The sequence below is a fragment of the Drosophila albomicans genome, chromosome 3, assembly GCF_009650485.2.
Source record: "Drosophila albomicans strain 15112-1751.03 chromosome 3, ASM965048v2, whole genome shotgun sequence".
In the NCBI taxonomy this organism is placed as follows: Eukaryota; Metazoa; Arthropoda; class Insecta; order Diptera; family Drosophilidae; genus Drosophila; species Drosophila albomicans.
In genome coordinates, this window is record NC_047629.2 from 383841 (window position 1) to 399004 (window position 15164).

At 38.6% G+C, this 15164-nt stretch overlaps 1 protein-coding gene across 10 annotated transcripts in view; it reads left to right on the top strand.

Moving 5' to 3' along the window:
* Positions 1-15164, top strand: part of LOC117572799 (SH3 and multiple ankyrin repeat domains protein 1) — a 77849-nt gene that overhangs the window by 15857 nt on the left and 46828 nt on the right. The window contains exon 1 of one of the 10 annotated variants that reach the window (XM_052005974.1): positions 3173-3191. The exons of the other annotated variants lie outside the window; for them this stretch is intronic. The gene's annotated coding sequence lies outside the window, so the exon portion shown is untranslated. Of the gene's footprint in view, positions 1-3172; positions 3192-15164 lie in introns of those variants that run through there. 10 annotated transcript variants of the gene reach the window in all.

The window sequence follows — 15164 nt, forward strand, 5'->3', positions numbered from 1 at the left end:
ATTATGTCGATAAGGCAAATTTACAACGATGCGTGTTTTATGTTTGAGCATATGTGAGTGTATGTGTGTGTGTGTGCCCATGTGTGCTTTTCAATTTGCATTAATTAAAATTGACAGGCCAAAAAATGTTGCACACAGCTTGAAAGTTGGGCAGAACGCAACCAAAACTACAAAATGTGTGTGTGTTGAAAAGTTGCCTCAAGTGAAGGCAGAGTAAAATGCAGTCAATGATGAATGTGCCACAGCAGCAGAGAAGCATAGAAAATCCAAAAAAAAAGAGTTAACGAACAAAGATAATTATATGACTAGCCTAGTGACTGGACCCGTTCTTTAAAATGCGTGAAATGGCAAAGGTCTTTAATGTGTTCTCTTCTAAAAGTGTGAAGAAGTGACTGAGTTGCACTTAGTTTTGTTAAATTAATGTTCTGTTCCTTTCTCTGACTAAAAGCTTCTCCGCATGCTTCACATTCATATGTGTGAAAGCTTCAAGTGCATGAGTTTATCTTGAAATCACGCATGTATTAGTGAGCTTTTAAATTGCTTAATTTCTTGTCTGTGTCTTGCGTCCGTGTGAAAGCTCAAGTGTCGCATACAACAAGCAATCAGCGAACCAGAAGCGACAAACTGCAATCGACCATCAACAAATTGAACAGACTCGTACAAATATAGTATATATGTATGTGTAAGTGTGGTGTATATGTATCACCTTCATAATTGTCAGAGGCAAATACACTTTCCAATTAAGACGCCAGTCGCATGTTGAAAATGTTTTGCCTGCGGGATAAGTACGTGTTTCAGAAATCTGCGTGACGTCTGTGACTCTCTGTGGATCTGAATCTGAAGCTGAAGCTGAGTTGAGTATGTATCTGGGATCTGGTTGGGCAATGTGCACAACAAACACACGAGAGTACAAATGCAAAAATTAAAAAAAAACAAGTAAGAAAGTTACAGTCGAGTGTGCTCGACTGTGAGATACCCGCTACCCATTTTTAATAAAGGCAAAATATTGCGGTATCATTTTGAAAATATACCGAAAATACTTAAAAAATACTAAAAATATACCAAATGGTATGTTTGGTATATCAATATAGTACCGCATTCAAAATATACCATAGACGGCTCAATATACCAGATTGTCAGCCAAAGTAACTAAGACCCTTATAAGTAGGCGTTTTTGCCCATACAAAAGTATTTCTTTAATAACTTCGACAATTTTTATCTGATCGCAACCAAATTTTCAGGAATCATAACTACTATAGTTGTTATTATATGTACCAAAAATTTGCAACTCTAGCTTTAAAATTACGCTTGTTATTCGATTTTTTTGATTTGCGGTCGGAGATGCCTCCTTTTACCTGTTACATACATTTCCTGTCGGCACAAAGTTATAATACCCTTCTACCCTATGGGTAGCGGGTATAAAAACAAAAAAATGAAAAAAGAGTGAAAAAAGGCGACGAAACTCGCTCAACTCAACTCAAGTTTAGCCATGTGTGGGCCATATATTTACAACTCACTTTGGATGCATTTGCGACTCTCTAGGCATGCAGTGAGAGACGCCCACATCAAGCTCAGTCTCCAACCCGAACAGACCAGGGACTAACGAGCTCAGCGGAGCACTGCAGCGTCTGCACTCGAGTACTTCATAACTCTATGTTGTTGTTGACGCTGATACTGATGCTGAGGCCCCTAACTCTGAAGTGTCGACATGAAGTCTAACAATTGCAAGCGCAGTTGTTGTACTCGTTGCTGTTGCAGTTGCTATAATATTTGAAGCTGTTTGTCAGTTGAGTTGTGAAATCGTTGCCAGCCACTTAAAAAATATATGTGTTAGTTTTTTGTGGTTTCAATATTATTTGTTGGCCAACAACTTATGTTCAAAATCATCGACCCACTGGCCGCATGTTCGGTGATGCTGATGGCCATGTCAAGTTCAGAGACAACATTAACAGTGAGGAAAACTCGAAACACGTTTATGTGTGATAGGGCTGCTCTCTTAATGCAGTTTCACACGAACATCAAAGATATGATAGAAATACACGCAGCGTCGTCCACAAATTATTTATATAAATTAGCACAAAAAAAGGGGCAGTTGTTGGATGTTGTTGATGATGTTGATTTGGATACATCGAGGCTGAGGGCTGCTCTCTGTATTGCTGTGGCAAAAAGATGCAATTTTATGCGCAGACGCCTAAATTGAAAGCGACGCCAAGCGGCACCCAACGAGGCGTTCTACAGCCACCATACTAAGAGGGGGCACAGTTTGACAGTCTCTGCAACAGCAGCAGCAGCAGCAGTCTGTGCATACACACATTAGTCTATGTGTATGAACATATACTTATTTAAATACAAAGCTCTAGGCAGCTAGGGTCATTAACATGCCCATCAAAAAGCGAGACAGAAAGAACAGAGCAAGCGAGACAGATAGAGAGCGTAAACCAAACAGCAGGAAAAAGCGACAAAAGCCGTGTACTAAGAGCATGGGGCATGCAACATGAAATGCGAATGCAATGCCCCTGTGTGTGTCCGTGTGTGTGTGTGAGTTTGTGTAAATAGTCGCTCGTCAAGCTCGACCCTGCTTCAGTACAAACCAGTCTGCAATTGTGGGTGTCTGACGCCGCCTAGAAGCAGTGGGGAAGAGCACGAGGATGGGCATTCCAGCTGGCAAGGATTTGGCGAGTGGCTTCCAGCGAGTGCTGCGATAGCAATGTTTGCTGTTAGCTGTTGGCAGTACGTGTTGCAGTGGCAACTTCCAGCTGGTCAGGTTCTAAGGCTCGGATGCGGTTTGGGTTCACATTGGGAGGTCAGAAAAGGTTTCGTTTAACTGTTGGTTTCCATTTCGCATTTTCCATTCGAGACTTAATTTCTTAGTAATTATATCGCTACACCAATATCTTTAAGAATTTCAAATATATTAATTTAAATTTAATAACGATTCTGCCAATTATTTATAAAGAGAAGAGCATAATATATTTTATATATACATACATATTAAATTACATTTTAGAATATTGAATTTCATACTTGAAACCTATAATTAATTGCCTCATTTTCTGTCTCTTTCAGGTAATTAAAATTTAATACATCAGCAAAATTCGTGGAATAAAAACAACAAAAGTTGCGATTTGGCTAAATAAATACGGCTCATTATTCAAAATGTGCAAAATGCGTTAAAAATATGTTGCCAAAAGGTAAATAAAAATCAAACAAAGGCTATTGCTTTTTGGCCTTTTATAATATTTGTGTGAGCTTTTTGTTTGGCTGAAACATGAGACCGCACTTTATGGTGGCCAATTTGTTAATGTCTCTATAGAATGCACAATAGACGATTGGGTCGCGAGTTAAAGACCTTTCGCGTTGCCTTAGAACCTAACCATCCAATTCTCTCATCGTGCTTATTATTATTATTACTGTTACTCTTTCTTTTGCTGTTGATGTTGCTGTTGCTCCGACACTTTCTTACCAAAAACATTTCCTGTTCCTAATATTGCCTAGACATGCAACAACAGTCAGACTCGAGAGTCAACTATTCATTATGTTATATACAGGGAGAAGAATGGTTATTAGCTTGATTAGTTCAGGTGATAAACACAATTTCGTAACTTTCACTACAATAGGCGGCCTAATGCCAGCAATTAACTGTTGGACTAGTTAATAGCCTGGTTGTTGCTGATTAGAGATGACGACTCTTTGCTCCACATATGTACATTTCCAGTCCATCATAATGAGATGATTGCGTACCTTTTAGCGCAGGTCATGTCAGGTCACACGTGTCCCATCATCGTGTTTAAGTTTCATTTGGTATTCAGTTGTGCAGTCGAGATTTTCAACTATCAGCGCTAAGTTGACAGGCAAACATTACAGTGAAAACTGAACACCAATCTCCATTGATTTGTGTGTGCTCAGTATTAGCATTTTGCTTTGTTTGCCTTTGCCGTAGAATGAGGAGCTACAATGGGAAATTTTGTACAGTTGGTTTACGCATGGCTGACTCGAGACTCGGAGTCGGTCTCGGAGTAGGAGTCGGGGGCCTCTAATAGGTTCTTAAAGTGACCAAAATGAACTCGTTTGGCATGTGCCCTCTTCTTAGTGGAAGCTAAGTGTTGTCAATTAGCAGAAGGTGGGCCTAATTTTGGTGGGGGGACAACTCTTTAACAGCGGGCGGTTCTTGAGTGCTTTGACTTGGCTTATTGATGAGTCTGGTCAACTGATTTATGGATCACTTTGCGCGTTTGTCACATTTACTGCGTTGCGGGTTGCGGTCTCTAGGAAGTAATGAAATGGATGAATGCATGTTTATTGGCTACAAATGAGGTTTTCAATATGGAAATCAAAGCGATTAATAACCTATCTATAATTTATTGCGTACGAAAATCAATGTATTGTATTAAGAGTGTTGAGATTTATTTATTTAATTAATGTCAACAGTCGCTTTAATTTAAAACAAACATCAAAGCAAGAGATGTTTGATATTTATAAAGAACTCGTATGTACATCATTAATATTTTAATATCGTTGTTATATTTCATTTTGTACAATGCTTATATAAATATAACAAATACAAAGTTAATAGACTTTATACCAAAGCAAAACAGTGCAAAAGAGGTATTATACTAGATACTAGAATATACCAAAAGCTTTATTTGATATATTGATATTTATACCAACTCTGTATACTAAAGAAATAAAGACTCTATATCTACAGCTGTGGTTGAATATACCACAAACTTTAGTTGGTATATCGACATTTATAATACGAGTATGTCGTATAGTAAAGTATTTACCAGATTGTTACACAAATTTAAATTTGCAGCCGTTTTTTGCCATCTAACATTATTACTTGAATATGTAAACATGTATAATTTGTATAATAAACCACTAATTTTTTTTTTAAATGATTAATTCAATCATTGTCAAAATGTAATGCAAACTTTTCGGCTTTCAAATTTTCATACTCATTTCGTTAGCTTATGATTTGCCATCTTTTCTGTTTCTAATTTATAACTATGACTAAATTTGGTTGCGAATATTAAGAAACTCGCGTTTTCTGTATGAAAACTTACCCAACATTTTGTCAAGTTAAAAAGTGAGTTGAATTTCGCTTATGTCAGCATTTTAGTCGACGCTTCGGTCTACTTTTTATGCGTTTCACATTTATTAAACGATCGTCTTTATTTATAAATCATTTCATTATGAGCGCTTATGTCTGAATGCGAAATATTGTATTATCTTCACAGCGAAGTGACTTATTTTTTGTCGCATATTTTCGACGCGCTATTTCGGCATTTTTGGCACTAATTTGACAAGGTCATCGGGTGGCTTTTATCTCTCAAGTGTTTGTTGTGCGCCGTCTGCCGTCGTCTTGGGGCCGCTTTTGTTGTTTTGGTGTTAGTTGTTTATTGAAATCACGACCACGTTCACGTTCGAGTTTGAGTCGAGCTTAAATGAATTCATTTGCAGCGTTTATTTTATTTGGGTTTCTTTGGTTCGCCACATTTTTTTCTTTGTGTGTGCGTAAATTATTTGCATAAACATTTGACGACTCATCTTGAGTCTTGACATAGGTGCGAAATTGTTGCTGTGAAATCTATTCATACAAATTAGTGGGTCATTTGGTGTTGACCCCAAATAAATTTGAGCTACCGCTGACAGCACAACGGATTTCCTGTTAGAAAGGCTCTGGGAGCATCTCCAGCTAGCTCTCGTTTCCTCCCGCCCCTTTGTCTGCCATTGCAATTCAAATCGATTGTCCAAACTCTGCTCGTGACTGGCAAACGACAGACAATTAACCCCACGTTGCTCAGGACTGTGGCTCTGACCCACCTGACATCCAATTCACTTTGAACTCAACCTGTCTGTCTCCCTGTCTCTCTCTTCATCGCTCTTGCGCTGTCAGTGTTGCTATCTCTTTCGCCTTCTGACGCTGATCCTGTGCCTATCGTTGCGTAAATGCTGATGGCGCTGGAGTTGGGGCTTTGGTTTAATTAACGAGCTGGATTTGTGTGATAAGACTGCGACGACAAAGCTAATTAAATTATAAACTAAACCCGAGCAATGGAAACTGTGAGCAAAGAGAAAGACAGCGAGAGTGGCAGGGGGAGCTAAGTACAACTCCTCCAAATGGTTAAATAATACGTAAATAAATGAGCGCCCATTTTTGAAATGCCTCGACACGAACAACGTCCCCAACTGGAGTTGTAGTAGAAGGAGGTGGAGGAAGAGGTGTTGGGCTGACAATCATTTTACACTTTGATGTGGAGGGAGTCGCTTTAATGCAGCTAGCCACGCACAGTGGCCAGATTTAAGCAAATAGGTAATTAAATTCACTAAGTATGTTGGTTAGGAAAAGAAGATATCAGAAAAAAAGCTACAGCTGAGTGTGCTGGATTATGGGATATATGCTAGACCGGCTTTTTTCATATAGAATTATTTATTGTAAATAATTTCTAATTTTTAAATTTCATTAATAGAATTAAGTTCTATAAAATTACGCTTCGAGTTTTATGTGTTCATACGGATAGACAGATAGGCGGAAATCGATTATACTGGATAGCCAGTATAATAATAGCTATATATTAATATTTAATTAAAAAGTTTTTTCATCATTAGTTCTGCGAATTTGCGGCACTGTACAGTGCAATATTTGACTAGCTGAATATGAATTATGCGTTGCCAAACGACATCGTCAGGCTTCGCGTTGCCATCAACGCTGCTCGATGGTCACGGAATTGGCGGGGCAATGACAAACGCTGCTTGTGGAGCAGCTGTTGGCATTCCAATTGCGGCTTATGACCATAAATAAACTTGGTGCTTACAGCTCGAACTGTGGTCCAAGTCACAACTAACAAATGCGATATAATGCGAATCGAATGTTGTTTAAATCGTGATGCTAGCCGAATCTCAGTTAATTTACTGTCTAATAATTCTATTATAGTGGCAAGAATATTATGCCTGGCTCTGTATGGTCTAATTTGTTGGTATTAGACCAAATTGCAAACAGGGTGTGGACTCTCGCATTGACTGATTTACATGTGAAGTGCAGTCGAGAGTGGTTGGGTTAGCTTAGATGATGTAAGGGGAGCATTGCCAAATGGCCTCTAATAGCAGAGTGCATCCAATGGAGATGGGCTTGATGATGCCCACTCAACTCGACACAGTGCACAGCGTTGTGGCGGTCTTTCATTTAATTCAATTAATTAGCAACTCAGGCTGCAGAAAGCAGTTACAAATCTCATCTTGTGCTGGCAGCCTGCAGCTTCTATTCAGCTTCAGCTTCAGCTTCATCTTGGCCTTTTTTTCCTTCGCCAGAGCGGCGTGTGATGAACATTTCCGCCAAAGTTTTTCTGCAATCAAAATTAATTAAGGCACACACACATAGACAAAGAGAGAATGCAACTTGCCAGGCAATTTTGCATGCCCCTTTTAGCGTCTGACTCTTTATTGCATTTTACCGCAATGCTGCTGCTGCTGTTGTTGCTGCTGTTGCTGCTGTTGCACCTGCATCTCAGCACATCGTCTTTGTCTTGACATGGAAACTGCCACCAGCAGCCCCAGCTGCATTTCCAACTAGAGTGCAACTGACGAGTTGCTGCTCAGTTGCTCAAGTTGCGCATAATTAAAAGTGGAAAACTGTTTTCAACTGCAACGAGCCAACGGTCCATTAATTGGCCTGATCTTTGCCCATAGCAATCTATCAGCAACGCTCTGATCCGACAAGCAAAAGTGTCATCTGGTCCTTGTAGCCTTCAACGATCGCCGATTGCCATGTCGTGAATTTTAAATACTTGTTCTACCCAGCGTAATAATACTTAAAAGGATGCTAACAGTGAAGTTGGCTTGCCCATTAAAACAGCAATAAAACCAAACGCTTTACTAATAATAAACATTGAGCTCGAGAAGTTCGCTGCAAAGAACTCGTTTAGTTAATCGGCAATAAAATGGCTTGTTTATATGCTTAGAAAATTCTTAGATCGTAAATGAGGAATCAGCTTTGTTCCCTTATGCCATAAAAATCATAAAATGATGTCAGTTGAAGAACTTTCCCAGGCAGCAAGCTTCAAGGTAGAGAAAAGAAGTATCATCCAAAGTGAAATGCATAATGAGCATAATGCTCTGCACGATGTCTCGATGCCGCTGATAATGATAATGTGTGCCTGCCACTTGCAACTGCAACAGCGACAGCAACAGCAACAGCCACGACACCTGAGCGTGGAGATGACAGGCGGGAGAGTCGGTGGATACGAGGTGAAATTTGAGAAATGTGCACAGTAATTAAATACAAAGCTTCAAGCGCGACAGCATAAGCCGATGCCGCAAGATAATGCATATTTTGTGCAAGACAAAAGGAAATGCTGCAAAATCAGCCCCAAGAACTTCCAAGCTTGAGAGCTAAGAGCTGAGAGAGAACTGGGAACTGGGTGCAAAACAAGAGAGGAGGAGGAGTAGTATGCAAAATATGAGAAAACGAGAAGAAGAAGAAAACTCAAGCGTGTGTTTGCATGTCAGCCACATAGTAAAAGCAGCTTCCAAATTAATGACTGAGTTTCACATGACAGCCAGGAGACAAAGACAGAAGATAGAATAGAGCAGCGAAGAAGTAGCTGCCGATGTTGTTGTTGTTGTTGTTTTTGTGTTGTGATGCAGACAATTGGCCATGAAGCACACATGTGTGTGAAAGCGGTGGAGAAGCCGCCACAGTTGCAGATAACTATAAGATACAAGTGGCCAGATACAAAATAGAACAAGAACAAGAACAGCAACAGCAACAGCAACAGCAGCAACTACAATAATAATACCAACAATAGCACAGCAGAGACGTGTAATGAATGCGTGTAGGAAGCAAGCAGTCGAGACGAACTACTCACTACTGACTGGCGCTAGAGATGAACATCAGAGCCAAGAGCGTGGCCAAGAAACTGCTCGGTAAGGAGATACCCTGCACAGAGTTAGATTGAAAAACCAGAAACCGAACGTGCAAGTCTTATTGTTCAGAATGTTTCCGATAATGGAGTGCATTCATCAATTATTCAATCGAAAATCTATTCAAGACTTCTTTGTAAAATAATTACATAATTAATTATAAATAAAAGAAGAATTCGTTTAAAATGAATAGCCAAAAACTGTAAATGAAAAATGAGTATGTTTATGCTTTACATTCAAATTAAGTGTGACCATAGCAACTTTGTAAATATACTAGATTGTTTTACAATTCATACGGAAATCTTACGCCTTACAATGTGTAGTATAATTTTTCTGGTAAGATCAACGAGAAATTATAACATACTGTTTGGGATCTTATAATAACAGAGAAATTATGCAGGCAGACAGTCAGATATGTAGTTTTATGGAGTCGTATAAGTAAACCCTGCACTTTGAAATTGCAATTAACATAATTTTTAACTTTAATTTTCTGTTATTTAGAAATCAGATACTGAATAAGCCCTGGCATTAAACGATTTATTAACACTTTTCTCAATCTTTTATTTTCACTCATTGTGTCTGGTCGTATGCAAAGTGAAAAGATTGAATTGAAAACTACTATTTAAAATATATTTATATAATGGCAAACTTCCAAGACTGTTCAACAAAATTTGTCCAGAATTTTCTTGCTCTATTTTAGCACAAAAAATTTCTCATTATCCATTTAGATCGTTCGTTATTGTCTTCTAGTGGTTGCTGTTGACATTTGAAATTTTCTTAAATCCCATAATTGTATTAAAAGTTGCACGCTTGCAAGTTTTATACTTTTTAACTTGGTCCTTATTGTTAATGTTTCTGGTGTAGACTCGTCTTAGTCACTCAACTGCAGGGCATTTGTATAGAAAGTGGAGGAGGAGGAGGGCCATGAAATGCAACTGCGCCATTTTCAAAGTAAAGTTTTATGTAATTAGCGCTGTGGAATGCTGGCAGCAGTTGTTGCAACAACCTGCTCCCGTCTCTGCCCCCGTTGTGTCACTCCTACGACGAACAGTTTTCAATCAGTTGATATACGAGCAGGTGTCAAGAATAACGAAGCAGATACTTGGAAATGCGAGGTACAGTTGCCGCTAGTTGACTGATTGTCTGGCCTAAATAGTGCAAGCGTTTTGGCAGCATTTAAAGTTAAAGGCTTATACATACATGGCCAGCAGGCAGCAGCATCCTTTAGACAGGATTGTGGAGATAGAGCTTGCAACATGTAAGCTATGCCTTTGTTAGTTGCGAGCAAACTGTAAATATGAGCTGGAAAACTGTATTTGGGTTAGAGATTGCTCAAAAATGTATGTAGGAGCAAGACAGAGCAACACAGAGCACGAGAAGGAGATAGCTAAGAAAAGAGAAAGAGAGAGAGAGAGAGAGAGGGAGAGAAAGGGAGAGAAAGGGAGAGAAAGGGAGAGAAAGGGAGAGAACTATCTCTGGGGACGAGGAGTTTGGTGTTTCGGGATGCCTGGGCTCAGGTTATTTAAAGTGCTTCGTTTTAATTGTGTGCCTGGGCCTGGGCACTAGAAAGACGTCAGAACTTTGCAATGAAGTAGTCGAAGCTGCCGGCTGCTGTTCTGTTCTGCTCTGCTCTGCTTGCAACAAAATTTATTATTTATGGGCTGAGCCAATTCATTTGCTGGTATTTAAAACAGGCTGTGGGTGGTCCACTCGACTTTTCCATTTTATAAAATATGGCCAGGCCAAGTGAGCAAGTTAGCAAGTGAACAAGCGAGCAAGTGGCCAAGTGACTTGTGAGCGGAAATACTCAATTGGGTGTGGGCGAAAGTAGTGCAGGTGGTAAAGTGGAGAAATGTCGTCTGCTTGCATCTTGAAAATTGCATTTAAACACAAAACGAGCGTAAACTTTAATTATAAAATTGTTGCGAAAGTCAGTCAATCACCATTTACTTAAATTATGCTTATTTAGCCATAGAAGAAAAGTGTATCAAAGTCATTAATACAATATCTCTTTACTCTCAAATGTAGAATGAAGTTAATACACAATATCTCTCGATTATTTCTCATCGTGCACTTCTAAGAGCTGCTTCCAAACCGTATTCGTATTCCCACAATTTCAATAAAAATCTTCCAAATAAAAAAATTGCTCACGATATTCGATTGACAATTACAATTTGCTAAAAGGCCGCAGCCATCGATGGACAACGAAAGATATGGCACACGAAATTCATCCAATTAAATTTAGCCAATGCCAAGCAGTCGACACTTGCCGCGGAAAACGTTGCACAAATATGAAATCCATGAGATCTACAAGCCAGCAGGAGCAGCAGCAACAACAACAACAACAGCAACTACAACTACGACGACATCGGCTATAAAAAGTTAAACCGTTAGGTGGGGGCGACACGTTGACGGTGATATGCAAAGCATAGCTAGATGAAGAGGCAGAAGGGATTAAAGTGTGGTAGCGGGTGCTGCAGCTGGCAAAATAAAAGGTGCACATGTGGCACAAAGAGCAAGCAGAGTGATTGGGAGAAGCAAATAGAGAGAGGGGGAGAGAGAGACTGAAGCGAAATCGCAAGAAGAGGCGAGCGTCGTTGTCACGTGGGAAATTTTCAAGTTCAAAGCAATTTTGCAAGGCAGAGTCAACTGTAAAAACGAAAACCAAAGAAGAAGCCACCAACAACAACGGCAACAACAAGAGAAACAGCAAAAGCAACAGCAACAACTGCTAAAAGAACAACAAAGCGTGCACTCACGTGAGGCTGATATTAATCGGCTTTGAAATCGTGAGGTGGGCCAACGTGGAGGCACAGATACAAAAACAAACAGCAAAGGCAAACAGCACACAGACAGCTATGTAAATACTGTTAGCGAGTACTTAAAGCCAATATGTACTAACACTGATACTAATACACAGCCACTAATACATGCACTTGCTGAGCCTGTGTTCATGTGTCTTCTGCGGAAGCGAATGGCAAACAGGTTGACAACAACAACAACCACAATAACAATAACAATAACAACAACGACGAAGCAAGAACAACAGCAACAACTGCATATAAGCTGCAAAATAAAATACCAGAAACAATTGCAACAGTTGATAGCTAGAGATGAGCTCGTGACACGCTGACAATAGCACGACAAATTAATAAAAACGTCTCTTGATAGTTTAGCTCATTCAGATACATTATTCTTTGTTTTTAGTTTTATTATTTAAAAGTAAAGTTATAAATAATTGTATTTAAATAATACAAAAGTGTTAAATAAATTGTTTTATTTCAGAATGGTATATAATATAATACTAAACTTTATTGCTACTTGATACACTTGTTAGCAAATAATTCACATTTCTCTTCCATTACACTAAGAGATGAGCTCGGAACACGAAGATAAATAATATCAGTACCTCAGTTAGGTTGTGGTCGTTATTCCCGTCTCTAACTATAGAGCAGCTTCTTCAGTCTCTTCTCAGCAATTATCCATCACAGTCAGCGGGCCTCTTCAATTTCTCTGCTTTCATCACCACTTGCTCCTCTTGTTCATCTTGTTGTCGTTCTTGTGGCACGTCGCTTGCCTGCCATTTGCCCCGCCCTGCAAGTGTCTTCACTTAGATTGGCTTGGCTTGGCTACTGTTTAATGGCCACCCCAGCGGGCGTTTTGTGTGGCATACCAACAGTTAGAATTAATTGACGTTAATAATGTTTCGATATCAAGATTTATGCTACGAGCGAGTCTCATCGCTTCATCGTTGTTGCTTAGCTTCCGTTGCAAATGCAGTATTCTATTCGCTGGGTCCCTCTAGTCACTCTTGATGACAGGTTTGCGATCGTTGCGAGCATTCGCAAGTGTTTGCGTTGGTCCATTGCAACGGTTCTTTTGCCAGGCCATCTTTTTTTTTATGTCTGAGCTTGGCATTTAACATTTTACATTTGCCATCTCAAATTTACATGTAATGGAAAAGTTCTTAGCGATGCTACGATGATAATCATTTGGTGCAAACAACTTGCTCATAATTTCTAAATTATTTCATTCATATTTCACACTCTGTGATGACAAAATGACTAACTGACAGATTTGGCTGTAAACATGCTAAAATATTGCTGAACATTAAGTTAATCATGCATGTAGTAATAAAGCTCGAGTTTAATTATACCAAACAGCTTAAAGTTCTAATATTTTCAATGTGTTATTACTTACTATATACTAAAAAATATTTTAAAGTACATAGGGAATTAGTAACTGAAATTTATAGGAAATATAAATTTATGTTTATTTCGTTCTATTTTATAAACATTGCCGACACAAAAGATATTTTTGTACATAGATTTGAAATTGGAATAGTAAGAACAAGTAAAAAAGCTTTAATCGATAACCTCTACTGATTTTTAATAATGTATAAACGGTAATATCGTTTAAATATACCAATAAAATATGCACTTGCCATATTTAAGTGCATATTTAAGTATGGTACTGTTAAAAAATAAGAATAGCACCACTTTTTCATATTTTTTGTTTATTAAATAACTAATATTTAAGATGGAAAATGTTTTAAAACTTATATTTGTACACACTTTAGTTGTCCCCTTCTGTACTTCAACATATGTATACATAAAGTGGATGACTTATCCCTATACAGATTTTAGATTAAAAATTTAAATACAGAGCTCAATTTCTTTCGAAATATGTACTTGGGTTTTTATGCTTTGGGGTAAGAGTCGCTAGTCTGACCGCGTGCTGGACATTTTTGTAGCCAGAATTCATGTAATTTTCAACTTTAGGCCTACAAGCTATAATGTGGCCATGACTTGAATCACTCACCCAGTGAAAATAGTAAACTAGTGAATCCGTAAACAACACTTCAGGGCCTAATAAAACCTCGATCTTGCTGTGTGGACGTTTAGAGGGCAGCTGGGCAGCTCGTACTGGGTTTTGGCCAGCGCGAGATTGCATTTTCATACGGCGGGCACGTTCCAAATCGCAATGGGTCATAAAAAGTACTTTACGACAGCACAAGAAACTACAAGAATAACAACAGCAACTACTGAGCAAGATGCCACAGATTCTTACACCTTTGTTGGAGCGGTGTTTGAGATGTGAACTGGAGGGTAATTAAAAAGAACTTAGCACATGGTCGCAACACGAGCGATAATAACAAAGAAAAGAGGAACCAGCTAGTAGCGAATGACAAGTTGCAGGTTCCCCAGCGTTCATAAATGTCAAGTTCAGGGTTGTGGGCAGAAGAAGCACAACAGAAAGCACAGTACACGCCCTCTTGGAGGGGTCGTCAGGTACAATGCTTTAAATGCCTCTTGTCCAAGCAAAAAGTCAAACAGAAACAGCAAAACTCGCAAAGTCAAAGCCAACGCCAATGGCAGCGTCAAAGTTAATGTGCCAGCGGCAACAACAATGAAACGCGTAATTAATTTGACGCACTGCATCTTAATCTGCAATTTCCCGCCCTAAAGTATCCCCCATCCCCTGACAACTTGTGAGAATCGCCGAGTTTCCCCCATCTGTGAGAACTTTAAGTTGATTTAATGAGTTTTTTTTTGCGTTTTGCGCGAAAAGCGATTCAATTTTTATTATGTAAACAGTTCAATGAGCCCACGGAGCGCCGACCGCTTAAGACTTGAACCAATTAAAATCTAATTAGGCACATGATTTGATTAGCTTTTATGATCATTAGCCCTTTGAAGCACCTTAAGGAAATAGCTCAACTATTTTCATATACAATCTAAATGAGTCTTAGTAACGAGCATTCCAGACAATCCAATCAACACTTAACAACGGGAGTTAAATGCACATAGTTAACATGAAAAGCTATTTACTAAAATACTGTTAACAGTTGGTTGTAAACAGCTGTCGATATTTTTATACGACCTAAATAATTAAAGCAAATGTGTTGGCAGAAGTGCTATATATTTAGTATACTTTTATCCCCGCTATCAATAGGGTATTAGTATATTTTCGGTAAGTTCATTTGGTATATATTTCAAGAAAGATTATAAAGACATAAATATTGAATATACTCTCTGACTGCACTTAAGATAAAATTCCTTAAAAATGTGTTTGTCATCAGCTTGAAATATATATTTTATCACTAAAGAATCAACACTGTGTTTAAATAATTGGGCTTAGTATTTAGTTAAAATATTAATATACTATATGCAACACATTTTCATAATTGTGTATCGAAGTAATATACTTCTACCCTTAGGGTCTTAGTATATTTATATATTAAT